Genomic DNA, 12,718 nt, shown 5'->3' on the forward strand with positions numbered 1-12,718 from the left:
CTTCCTGGACTGTGAAGAGGGTGAGGAGTGAGAGGGAGATGCAAGGTGATGATATGGAAGCACAAACTGCTTTTGCTATGTGATTATTTGACAGTATAGTTTATAGATATGTGTGTGTGTGTACATATATATACACACACACTTGCATGTGTACATGTGTATATGTACATATATAGTGTGTGTACATATATATAATACGTGTACATATGTGGATGGATGTATATAAAATACACACACACACAGATATATAAAATGGATGGAGTACTCTTATTTTATATCTGACCAAGCAATGAGCTGGAGGCCCTGTGCAGAATGTTTGCAATTATCTGAAAGACAAGCCTGAGGCACAGCCAACTGTGTGGTGACCTATATGCGAGCAGCAGGTTGCCATGCTCTCTGCTCTGGACCCTGCTGTTCCTACCAGCCACACCAAAGGGAGACTTTTCTTTGCTTGCATTTTGCTTGTTGTTCTGCTTTCTAGGCTGTGCACATCCAAGCACAGCCCTGCTGTTACAGTCTTCCAGTGATACAGTGATTCCCGCTTTTTCCCCCCTCCAGCTTCAACATGCCATACACCCTAACTGTTTCTTGGCACACCTAAGTGTAGTTTCCAATTTAGACCTCAAAACCTCACTTAAAATTAATTTAATTCATCAGAGAGGCAGCTGTAATTACCTTCTATTTTCCGGTACATGCTAAGGCATGCTAGTGTGCCCAGTAATGCCAGTTGGGAGCTGCTGTCTTCACCTTGTGGCCTACTCCTGCTTGGAGCCACTGTTACAAAGGCTTGCAATGTAGCTCCCAGTATGTTGGGAGGCCTGTCCCCTGGGAAGTGCAAGGAGCCCTAACTCCCACTGAAATCAGTGGGGGCAGAGAATACTCTGTCAACAAGATCAAGTGCTTAGGAAAAGTTACTACCATCTGAATTACTCTGCTTTTCTGGAAACTAAATTTCCTTCTTCAGTGTAACTTTTTAATTTTTTTAAATCTGCATTATGATTAGCAATTTTTAGTAATCTGCCTTTGCAGCAATGCTGCAGGCTTCCTAAAGTGTGTAGTGGTGTCGATTTTTGTAACTGTGGACGCAGCAGCAGTAGCTGTATTAAAGGATCCTACCTTCTACACAGGCCCTAGTTTCCAGCTAACTAGTTAGCAGTGTAGCTGTGTTACTGTGACAGCTGCTGTGCAACTAACCAGATGGAGGTGTCGCTATCTGTACGTTTCCCCATGCAAACATGAAATCAATAGACTGAAGCAATTAACTAGACTTTATAAACTTCAGTTGGCAAGCTTTCTGGAGTCGATTCAAAAAGGCAGCAACAGTTCCTGACGTGCCTGAAAGGGAAATAAGCTCAGGATATTTCTTTTGTTTAACTGATGGAGGAGGACAGAGGCTGGCTGAAAGAGAAGAAGCCTTAATGATCTTGTTTAAACATCAAATTGGAAAAAAAAATTCTCTATATCTTCTTCTGCCTCACTGTTACAAGCAGAGAAATCAATCGTTTAAATATCCGATTAGAATTTTAAAATTGCCCTAATTTTTCCCCTCCCCTGCCCCTCCCCCCCCTTATCGCAAGCTTTAGTGAATAGATTCTAGTAACTTTTTGTTTAGCAAATGGCGATTCATTTGCCCAAACAGCTGATTGAGGCAAATGCTGTTTTGACAAGCAGAGCAAAGCTGTCAGACTTCTTTTCCCTATAGGCAACTACACTTCATGTCTCTGGTGCCAGGATGATGTTTGACATTTAATATAAGACCTTCAGTGCCTGTATATAACTTTGCTATGATAATAGCGATAAAGCAGCTCAGTGTTATATTTGATGGTCTTTTCTTCCCTTCTCCTAGTTCAACCCCATGCTCAGTTTGGGCTGAAAGACCTGACTTGAATCAAGGAGAGGAGACGTAACCCTGAATTTTTATGAATTGAAGAGACCTCGTTTGCAGATAATGATTCGGTTGTGCTTCTTACCCTGGCTCACTTGTTAGATGCCAGGTAGAATTTATGCGGAAGAGAAGAAATGGAGTGGGGGTAATGTCAGCAGAAGGGAAGGACCTTCTGTTCGTAGTTCCTCCAATTACTCATCTTCTCACAAAGTAGCACATACTGTATTGATCAGTAATGCATTTCTCACAGGAAAAAAATAGCACTAATAGTATTGACAAGGCTCTGGCTCAATGAGAAAGAAATAGCTGGATTTTTTTTAAAATCATGTTGATCTGCCTCGGCATTGGTGGTACTCTAGTAGTTTCTGCAGGATAAAATAGGTCAGGCCATTTCTGCCTTTGGATGGATGAGTCCTGGGGAAGAGAGGTCAGTGATGCTGTGGGTAGCTCTTCCCCTTTGGTGAGCATAGACTACGTCCTCTTACTGGGTGTGATGTGAGGAGCATTCCCTCGCAGGTGACACAGACAATATGTGGGTCCTTTATAAGTGGTCAAATTTAATAAGAGCTGAGGTGCTGGAGACCTAGCTTTTTCCAAATGGCAATGTTTTCCCCATATAATTCCCTTCCCCTGTAGCACTTCCACAGGCTAGTATGTCTTGTGGTACCTCTGTACAGTAGCAGGAATTGGACCTTACCGTGTCAGTACCTCAGGATCTCAAATGCATGCGTTCTTCTTGATGACACCTCTGTGTGATAGGGGTGTTTTACACTTCCAACTTGCAGATGGGGTAACTGAACTCAGGCTGTTTCAGGCTTAGATCAGACATAATAGCTACCCTTCTCTCTGAGGAGGAGAGAAGGCAGGAGTCCTAGAGAAGGCAGTCTGATTCACCCGTCAATTTTTTGATCCCAGACAAGGCGATCAGATGTGATATGCTTGAGACTCCAATATAAGGTGTCCGAAGTAATACTGGTAATTATGTCTAGTCTTGTGAAGAAAGGTCCTGATGTAATAGGTATCTGAATTCGTAATATGTTTCTGTGTCCCAGCCATTGGCTGTTCTGTTTTATTACTTTTCCATTTTCTCTGAGCACTAAATGGCAAAGGTCTGCTGTGATTTGGTAGTGAAAGGAGAGTGGTCCATTGAATTCCATAGAAAATTCTCATTTGAGGAAGAAGAAATGGGCCTTGTCCCCTTTTTGGAATAAAAGGGGCTTATGTAAAGGTACATTTGTCAGCGAAATGGCTTCCAGACAGTTTATCTTTTTGTGTGTGTGCATGTATGGCTTTTTGTGGGTTTTTTATGAGGTTTTGTTTTGTTTTGGGTATTTTTGCTTTATGCTACACATGGGGCTTCAAACTGCTGTTTAGCACAGAGGTAGTTCCTTTATCAGCATGTGTAGGAACATAGTAGAAACTGAGATAAACTTTTTCCCTAATTCTTTCACCTTCCATGTTTAAAAAAAAAATACTGTGATAGTGCTGATGCTTTGTCATTTGAAATAGCTGAGTAGGGAGTAAAAGCTGTGGTGAGTTGTGCTTTTAAGGTGGTGATTAAGACACTGGTAGCGAGTATGTGTTGAAGACAGCAATTGTACTACTGCTAGTATAGAGCAGCTGGGAAGGAATTCTTAGGTGAAGAAAAAACATTATACAGAGAGTCTCTGGGATCTAACATGCTTCCCATGAAGAAGTTATGTATTCGGTACTACAGCAGAAACTGGAAAGAGTAGATAGCTGACGTTTGAAGTCTTTCAGTTTAAAATGAATGGGCATGGCACAGTATGGGGGAATGGATTTTCTCTGAGCAGAACAAACATATTCTACATGAGTGTTTAAAAATAGTGCCTGCCTGTACAAAGGCCCCCAGCTCCTTGTGTCACTTCCAGCCACCCACTTCCTCCATAATTGTCTAGAGTGCAGTTGTTTTCTCTCCAGCTTTTACAGATTTCTTACCAACAACTGCTTAAAAAAAAAAAAAAAAGGAGATAAAAAGATGTTCTAGGAGAGTCCTGGGGCTACTTTCAGGTATATGTGATGGAGAGGATGCGTACTTGTTTATGATGTGGTTAAAGCACTTTAAAGAGACAGCTCACACAGAGGGAAATAAAAATCCACTGCAGACACGCAGTGCACAGTCAGGCTCTACTCCAGTGTGTACTTCTCTCCTTTCTGGCTTGAAATGTCAGTGCAGATTAGCCACAACCCCCATCACCAGTCCACGTGGTAAATAATCTGTGTCCATGCTGAGGCTGCTTTTTTGCACCTTCTCTATGTGAAGACTTCTTAGACTGGATTCCAGTGTTTTTCGTATCTCACCAGATAGAGTTGTCCTATGGATGGCTGGGAGCGTATCGCAGGAGCTCTTGCCTGCCTAGTTCAAACCTCGGTAAGAAATTGGTTTAGTGCTACCACTACCTTTTAGCTGAAGCACTTGCTTGACCTGCTTTTCAGTGCTATGGAGGAGCAGCTATTGACCGTAGCTTAGATTTTTATTCATGAGAAATTGGCTCTGGTGATACTTAGCGGGAGTTGAAGCCGCAGGGCAGTGGAGCTCACAGGGGGTTGCCTGTGGCAGATAGCAGCTGCTATCACAGTCATCCAGTTGGTGCTTCCAGAGCAGAAGGTAGACGTCTACAAAAAAATAAAAGAAGATGGAAAGATGCTTGGGGGAGCATCAAAGCCAGCCCTTCCCTTGGGGCAAGATCATTTGTATCTGCCATTTCCAACAGATGTTTGTCTAACCTTTTATGAAAAAACCTTCTGTGATGGAAATTCCACAGCCTTTTTGGGAAGCCCGTGCAAGTCTCTTACTATCCTAAGCACTAGAAAGCTTTTCCTAATGGCTATCTTAAATATTCTTTGCTGTAATTTAAACCCATTGCTATTAGCTCTGGAGTGCTGCTACTATCTTCTATTCTTTCATTAGCCACAACTGTTGCAGGTACTTATTCTTTAGTAATAAAGTGGCTGTTTAGCATTCCTACTTTCAAAGATGCTTCAGACCAGACATTCTGACATGAATTTCAGATTAATTCATTAAGTAAAATGGGAGAGGAGTTGGCGGGATCTGGCTAGAGCGATCTAAAATGATCAGCTATGTTACCAGCATTAATTAGAACATATTTTAGATCATAGAAATACTGGATGATAGTACCATTTAGAAAATATCAAACAGAAAGAAGACCTTTTCCAGTTTTTGGTGTAATCATGCAGACTGCTCTAAGTAGATTTGTCACTGAACAGTGATGTGAAGGAGAAGAAGGGGACGATCAACTGCAGGAAGAGGCATTTTGGGGATAGTTAATTACCTCACGTTCTTACTGGTCCTCCTGAGTTTCTGCTGCCAGAAGAGTTTTCCAGCCCTACCTGTGAGCCAAGGGAATACTGACAAGATGCCAGTATTTAGCAACTGGAAGGGGTTGCTAAGAGTAGATGATTCACATGCGTCTTGCTTATTTCTTGCTCTGCAGCTTGGATAGTGTGCCGGAAAAAAGCAAAACTGAAGATCAAGCAAAGAGATCTAGGAGGGTTTTTACCACTTCATACAGCCACTGGGAGCTATGACTCGTACAGTACAAGATGATTCTTTAGATTAGTTTTAGATCTGTATAATTCTGCTGGTCTGAATGAATTACTAAGCATTTGCGAAGAGATGCATTCAGCCTTTGTAACTTGCACCCCCAGCCCCTTTTCTTGACTTGCAACGACAGTGATAAAATACATAATTCCTTATTATTCCTTTTGGAATTATCTTGAATCCCATTTAGTGAGGAGAGTAACCAAGAAGGGGACAAATTACAGGGATGTGTTGTGGTTTATGTCCTCACTTGAAACTAGACCTGGTCTGCAGGATATAGTATACTCTATGGCGATCATTGAATGGATTATAATATGCAGATCCCTCCTGTCTGCTACCATATTCCCTGCACTAGTAGGCAAAATGTTAGAGGACTGCCCAGTTTTGGGCCTGTTCCCAGGCAGGACAGTAATGTGAAGTGATACCCAAAACACTCGCTAGCTCATTGACCTGCACTGGTATATCCTAGATTTTCAGCTTCATAAACTATTGTCCACAAGTCTGTCTTACGGTAATGTAATCTCCTCTGCTGCTGTCTCTGGACTTTCACCTTGTTCTCTAGTCAGAAAGCAGCACTGTCCGTGTTCAGAATCTGTTCATGGAGCATTCAGAAAATAAAGCTCTTCTCATGGTCATAAAAATACCTTATCTGAATCATCAAAAGAAAGGAAAGTCACCAGGGTGCTGGCTTATTTGAGAAGCTGTGAGATGGGAGTGGATTGGACTGTTTTTCTAACTGATCTTTTCTGTGTTGACCCTAGAAATAAACACAATTTCTGTATGGAGTTCTAGGTTCCAAACAGCAGGCTGGGAGGTGAGAAACTTGCTTTTTAGCAGAACTAAGATTGAACTGAACAAGAAAATAAATTGGGGTTTTGGGAATGAAGGCTAAGTGTTATGAAAGGATATGTATATATGCTGAAAGCAGTTCCAAGTAAACAGGAGATAAGAAAGTAGTTCTGGGGAAGGGACAAGAGCATGCAAGTACAGAGACCGTGGGGATGGTACTGGAGGAGTTTCTAACTGCAAGCCCAGGAACCCAGGCTTTTGCTGCCCCTGTACAGCAAAACAGGAAGGATTAGGTACAGTTAATCCCACACTGAACTCCAGACTATTGAACTACATGAGTTTGACATGTGCATTTAAATGTCTCGAGTGCTAATTATAAGATGGCTGGGCAACATCACGCTGCAAGCCTGCTGTGAAGAGTTGCACTTAGACCATGTATTTCTTTAGCACTTACTTATAGGGCTTTATTACCCCCCAGCAGAGAAACTAGCAGCTGTTCCAGCACTTTGAGTAAATGGGTATGCTCTAGCAAAACACAAAATTTTGGCTGAATATCTGTAGAAAGTTGTTTTTTCTTCAGCTGTGTTGGAAAAGGGCTGCTGTTCATTAACCGTCACTTGTACTGGCCAACTACCTGGTACTCCAAGCAAGTAGCCATCAAAAGGTAAGTCTGCATTGTGCTAACAAGATGCTAAACTACTGTTAGAGTCATTGTTAAGGGAACTAAATCGCATTTTAAATAGATGAACATGGATATTTGTGAAGGACTGTTCCTGAAGTTGCTGAGAGTGGGGGATATGGTTTTAACTGTAAGGGCAGCTGCCCGCATTCACTCTCTGGAGCAGGAACTGAAAAGTCTGTTTGTCCTGTAGTATCAACCGCCTAAAAGAGAGCGTAGAATTATTCTGCGTTGTGTCAATGACTGCACAAGGTACAAAGTAATAGAACAAAGTACCAAGAGTCTGGAGATGCAAATTCAACTTCCTTGGCAGGTGTAAATTTGATTTGACCCTGGGCAAGTCACTTGGCCTGTGTGTGCTTCCGTTCCCCTAGACTGCTCAGCATTTGTAGTTTTATAGCGCTGCTGTTGGAGGGAAAACCTATGTATTAGTCCTGTCAGTAGTCTTACAGTTGCTTATGCAGCTGCTCTGTGCATCAACCCCTATAATCTTATGTATTTTATTACATGATCTATTGTTTTCAAATAAAAGCTCTACAATTTATAAAGTACAATGGTTGAAATCTTACAAATGAAAAGATAAGTCATCAAGTTGAGTATAAACTTCGCTTTGCACAGCCAGATTTTTTTTTAGAAATCAAAAAGAACCGTTAAGTCTAGGTTTAAAAAAAAAAAAAAAAGGAGGAAAAAAATCCCAAAACCCTTGATTGCTAAATCAAGCATCCATCTGCCTTTTTCCCTTTTGAGAATCCAAGGTCTGTACTGAAAAAAAGCAGGGACCATTTGGGAACAAAACAAATTTGGTGTTGTGATTGCTTGCTAATGCTGGTATGCTTCTAGTAGCACTTCACTTTACTGTATTTTCAGTGTATTAGGGACAAAGGCTGAGATATTTCTCCCTTCGTTAGTTCCCTTGTCCTCTGAGAGTCCAAGAGCTTCTTACTGAGAAATTTACCTGGTGCGTGGAGACTGTAGCTCAAAGTGGCCCTGGGGTTTTGTGAGGAAAGGAAGGAGTGCATCTGGCTGGGGGAGGGCAGGGAAAGTGTGGCTTCCTGCCAGCCCCTCTTCCTTTTCTTTGCTGAATTGGAGAGACCATGCAAAGAGACGGACAATGGGCTGCATGGCACTGAGCAGCATTGGAGACAGAGTCATGCTGTCTTCCACTGGCAGGAGAGGCCAGATTAAAAATGCGAAGGTATTCTAAGTCTGGCATTTCTAAAATCTTGAATGCTTGTAACCTAAACAGTATTTTTTTTCTTTTTAACCACAAAGGGGTTTTTCTTCGTGCATTTTCTTTCTAGTTCCTAGTCTTTTTAGGAAAGACATATTAATCTCAATTGCTGTACCAGCTCCTTGTAGGATACTAGCAGTAGAACAGTGCTGAGACACTTCTTCATTGTTGCACAAAGTACTGTTGCCTAAGTATAGGATTAAAATTTCTTCTGCCACCAGCTAGTGCTGCTATTATCCAGAAGATAGGAAAGGGACCCTTGCTACATTGAGCTTTATCTTGGCTCTGGGGCGAGTGTGCTCTTGTCATTCTTCATAATAGATTACTTCACCATCTGGAGTTTCCCAAAGTGGGTGATGAGTAAGACCAGGTACTGGTCTGGTGGAGCAGGGATTGGCAGCATCTCCTCACCCGCTGCTGGCATCTGCCTGCCTTCCTGAGCCTTCTCACTGGAGTGCAGAACTGCTTTAGCAGGATGAACTTGACTTTTTTTTTTTTTTTTCATTCCATTATTACTTGACAGACTGCTGCTGTTTTCTGAGGAACACAAATAATAAAAAGGAAGCTTCATTTTTTTATCTGTTGTTTATAAAGCAATAAAATGTGGATGGAACTTCCAGGCTTTGCTAGCTTAAGAGTTTTTCTCCGTGACATTATAAAGATGAATCCTTTCCAGGGAGGTATCAGTGCCAGAGTTTCCCTGATAAAAATTGAGTTAATCTCTCATTTTGGAAAGTCCCAGGTGGCCAGCATATGGGGAACACTGCCTTCCCGCTCTGTGTGAATTTTGTTGTAGGTGTAAGTACTTCTGAACTTCCCCAAACTGTGCTGAGCTTAAGTGTACAAAAGTTGGTGAGTAACGTGGCAGTCAAAGTTGTTGAAAATTGCAGAGGTTCAGCTGCGTCACTGGAAGTAGGTAGCTCTGTAGTGTAAGACAAGGTGCTGGCATGTTGCCGCAATTTCCCTGACTTCTCAGGAAACTGCTTTATAGTGTTTTTCCTGCATACAGTGCCTGCAAGAGAGAAAATTATATTTAAATTCAGATTGGAAACGCATAGTTATTCTGCCAACCCCCTGCATGAAGAAAACTTCCACGTATTTGCTATATCAGCACCTGAAGCTTCAAAAACAATTAACTGATGAGCAGATACCCACTAAGTACCACTGAGAAATGTCACCATCTGATTGGTCTGTACAGCTTTGTCTGTCTGTCTGCTCTTTTTTTTTTTTTTTTCCCCCACCACTCCCCAAATGAATGAAGAGAGAAGCTGAACTGAAAATAGTGTGAGGATTGCAAATTCTCTCAAGGCATGGCCCTTACAGTAATCAGATCTTATTTCGGGAAGAACTCTGTGCAGAGGGTATTTTTGGCATTCGTTTCCAGTTGCCTAATTAAACTTCTCAAAACAACAACAAAATGCATCACCTCCAGAGCCTTGGAAAGTAGCTGGATGCATCTAGTAAGAGCAGATGCAGAAATTCTCATTCCACGCTTATGACCTTCAAAACCTGGGTATGCTAGTGCTACAGAGGCTTGTGGCTGTATAGGCTGGGACAGGGCAGACTCTAACAGGGAGAAGATGTCCTCTTGCTCTCTTCTCTTGCTTCTCCTCCCCCCACCCCATTCTTTTCAAAACAGTGACCACTCAGATGAGCACATGAAATGATGCTCCTGCCTTGATTTTTATTATTAGATCTCTACTTCAAATTCCACCTTCATTTCAGTCCTTGCCTCATCAGGTGAGGTACAGAGTGGCTTCCTTTATACCTGGCAGGAAGTCTGGTTAATAGGATGAGCGCTTCTGAAGTGAATAAGCCATTTCGGTTGTCTTTTTGTGCTGCTTCCTGCCCTTGACCCTTACAAGTTTTTGCTGGAGAATGCCTTGTGAGCAGTTTTCAAGAGAACTTTCCACACAGGTTTCTATTGTTATCTAACCATGTTAATTAGAAGGAAAACTATAGCATATAATGCTACCTGCTGGTACCAGCCTTGCCAGTCAGTCAGGGTTAACTTGTGCCAGTTCAAAAAGTGCTCTCTGTGGATGGTGTCTAGTGTGGGCTGTAAAGGATATATATTTTTTCTACCTCTATTTTAATTGCTTTAAGAAATTTTGGTAGTACCACCTATTAAGATCTCTCAGCTTCCTATTCTAAGCGGTTTTCAGTTGATTATAGTGTTACCAAGTGATCATTTTGGCTGAAATTTTCTGTCCATGGTGGGATTTATTTTAAGCTTCATCAGAAAAACGTTCAGCCTTGTGTGGGAACAAGGCTCGGAGGAGGGCATTGCTTTACATGAAAACAAACAAGCAAACCTATCTTGGCAACCTTCTTTGTGAGCGTGAGTGCTGCAGTTGTTTGGAATTTGGCAGAAGGGTGGCCTTTGGCTCCTGGATGAGCGTTTCCCACTCTGTGAGAAGTTGCCAGTTTTTAAGCTATATTGTTCATATGCAGAAATGACTTTAAAGTTTTGTTGTTGATATCTAAGGTTTTGTACGCTGAAAGGCCAAACCTGCCATGTCACCTAGTGCTGACCAGCCTGTTTGTGAGCAGAGCAAGTAACTATAAATATGCTCCATGCAGTAATTAGAGGTAGGAGAAGAGACAGGTCAGGAGTCAAGCAAGTAGGAGGAAAAGAGGGAGGGTCTGTGCCTAAGAAAGCATACGTTATTCCCCCTCTGGAGGGGAACCCGTGACTGCTCTCGGTCACAATTAGTTAATGCTGCTCTTGGTCTACCCTGCTGCCAAAGGAGGCAGTCCTACCCTCCCTCACTCCTTTGGCGTGTTCCTATTGACTAATACAGGAAAAATAACCGACATCTTCAACTGGATCTCAGCTTCCTGACCCAGTTGCCCACGTGGTACACAAGTGTTTGTAACACTGCAGAGGAAGGAGGAGAATGGGGTGAGTGACTACAGGGTCATGCTTCTTTGCAGGAAGGTGTGCTGCAGAACTTGCTGCCAGTGAGTACGTCTGAACCCTGCTGGCAGTTTGCCTCATTCCTTTTGCAGCTGGTCAACACAGGCCAGCAACTGTTGCTGGAGTAAGTTACTCTGTTTGCCCAAGTAAGGTCTGTGAGGCACATTGATATGCTAAACGTTGCTGCTGATCCCCAGGTGACAATGATAAATCACACTGTGACATTTCTGAATTATGTTTTGTTTTTCTAGAATTTCTTCTTGCAGTTAATTTTGTTTTTAACTCGCATATGAAATATACTGAAAGGTAATTATTGAGGCTGCAGGCTCAAACGCTTGGAAGAAGAGTTGTTTTGACCGTGGTGGACCTGCTGTGAGGATGAAAGGGGTTTCAGAAGGGCGAAGGTTGCTGCACCCCTTCTTATTTTTTGCGGAAGCTGTACCATAAGGAGTGGATGAAAAGTGCTATTGCTTTAGCCATGCAATGTGATTCTTTCTCCCAGCTTCGTTTGGTATAGTAATTCCTCCCCCTCGCTCCCCCTCCCCCCAAACCCATTGGATACTTGAAGAGTATCTTCTCCTTCTGATTAATTTTAATTGAAGTGATTGCATTATTTAATCATTAAACTTTTTTAGATTTTCAAACTACTCAGCTCTTTTAGTAGCTTCTTAGAAGCTCACATGAAAATACTCCTCACCTCTTTAAGTGAGAAGAAGACCCTACGGGGCAGTGATGTCGTTTGCCCAAAACACCGAGTCCTGATATTACTCCTTTGTCCTTCTGAGCAGACCCTGAACAGAAGAGATTATACCTTACATATTCTGCTTGGCTCAAGTACGTGTAGGTAAAAAAGGAAATCAGAGCAAAGCTTTCATTTTGTTAAGTCTGACTATGTTCTCTGTATGTGCAAAACATAAATAAAGACAGCCTCTGCCCTGAGGAGCACTGAAAACCCCTCTGAAGTCAGGTCACACTCCTTTTGTCTGTGATTCTTTTTTCCCCTGAGTTCAAGTATCTTTGTAAAACATGCACAGCATTATGATAAAATTGCTGGAACGTGCTCTTTGTGGGATGACACGTGAAGGTAACTCAAACTTCATCTAGTGAAAATGGTGGTGCTTGCTTCCGGAGTGGTGTTTTACATGGAATATATTGAAACGGGGCCTGGCAGAGACAGCTGGGGGTGTTTTTTTTGGATAAAAGGATGGTGTTGATTTGATAAAGCAAGCCTTCTGGGATTGAACTCCTGGATTCTGAGATCACTTCTAATAAGTAAAACAAATATCCATTTTATTACTGTTGCACATGTGTGGAATTGCTCTAGTCATGCAATATTTCCTTGAAAATTACCCACTTTTGATAGCGCCAGTGAAACAAAGTACGTAAATGAGGGGGCCAGGCTTGCCACTGTGGATTAGTCTCCTCAAGTTTCAGCTCATTGTTTAAAATCATCAAGGACGTTTGATGTGAGACTCTTGACTTAGAAGTTTGAGTTCACTGGATCCAAAGGAAGCATTGTAGTCTCTGAAAGCTGTTGCTCTTCTGATAAAGTAAAATCTAATGCTGCTCACTTCTAGGATGTTGCAATGCCTGTGGGAGGAGAAGCGGGCAGTGGACTGACTCCCCTTCAG

General features: G+C 42.2%; 1 long non-coding RNA gene across 1 annotated transcript in view; it reads left to right on the plus strand.

Annotated features, from left to right (window-relative positions):
• The first annotated feature begins 4,031 nt into the window (after window positions 1-4,031).
• The window catches only part of LOC138067464 (uncharacterized), an 88,819-nt gene continuing 80,132 nt past the window's right edge, over window positions 4,032-12,718 (plus strand). The window contains exons 1-2 of the long non-coding RNA XR_011141444.1: window positions 4,032-4,277; window positions 6,838-6,921. This is a non-coding gene — a long non-coding RNA (uncharacterized lncRNA). The remainder of the gene's footprint in view (window positions 4,278-6,837; window positions 6,922-12,718) is intronic.

This window comes from Struthio camelus, chromosome 5, assembly GCF_040807025.1.
Source record: "Struthio camelus isolate bStrCam1 chromosome 5, bStrCam1.hap1, whole genome shotgun sequence".
Classification (NCBI taxonomy): Eukaryota; Metazoa; Chordata; class Aves; order Struthioniformes; family Struthionidae; genus Struthio; species Struthio camelus.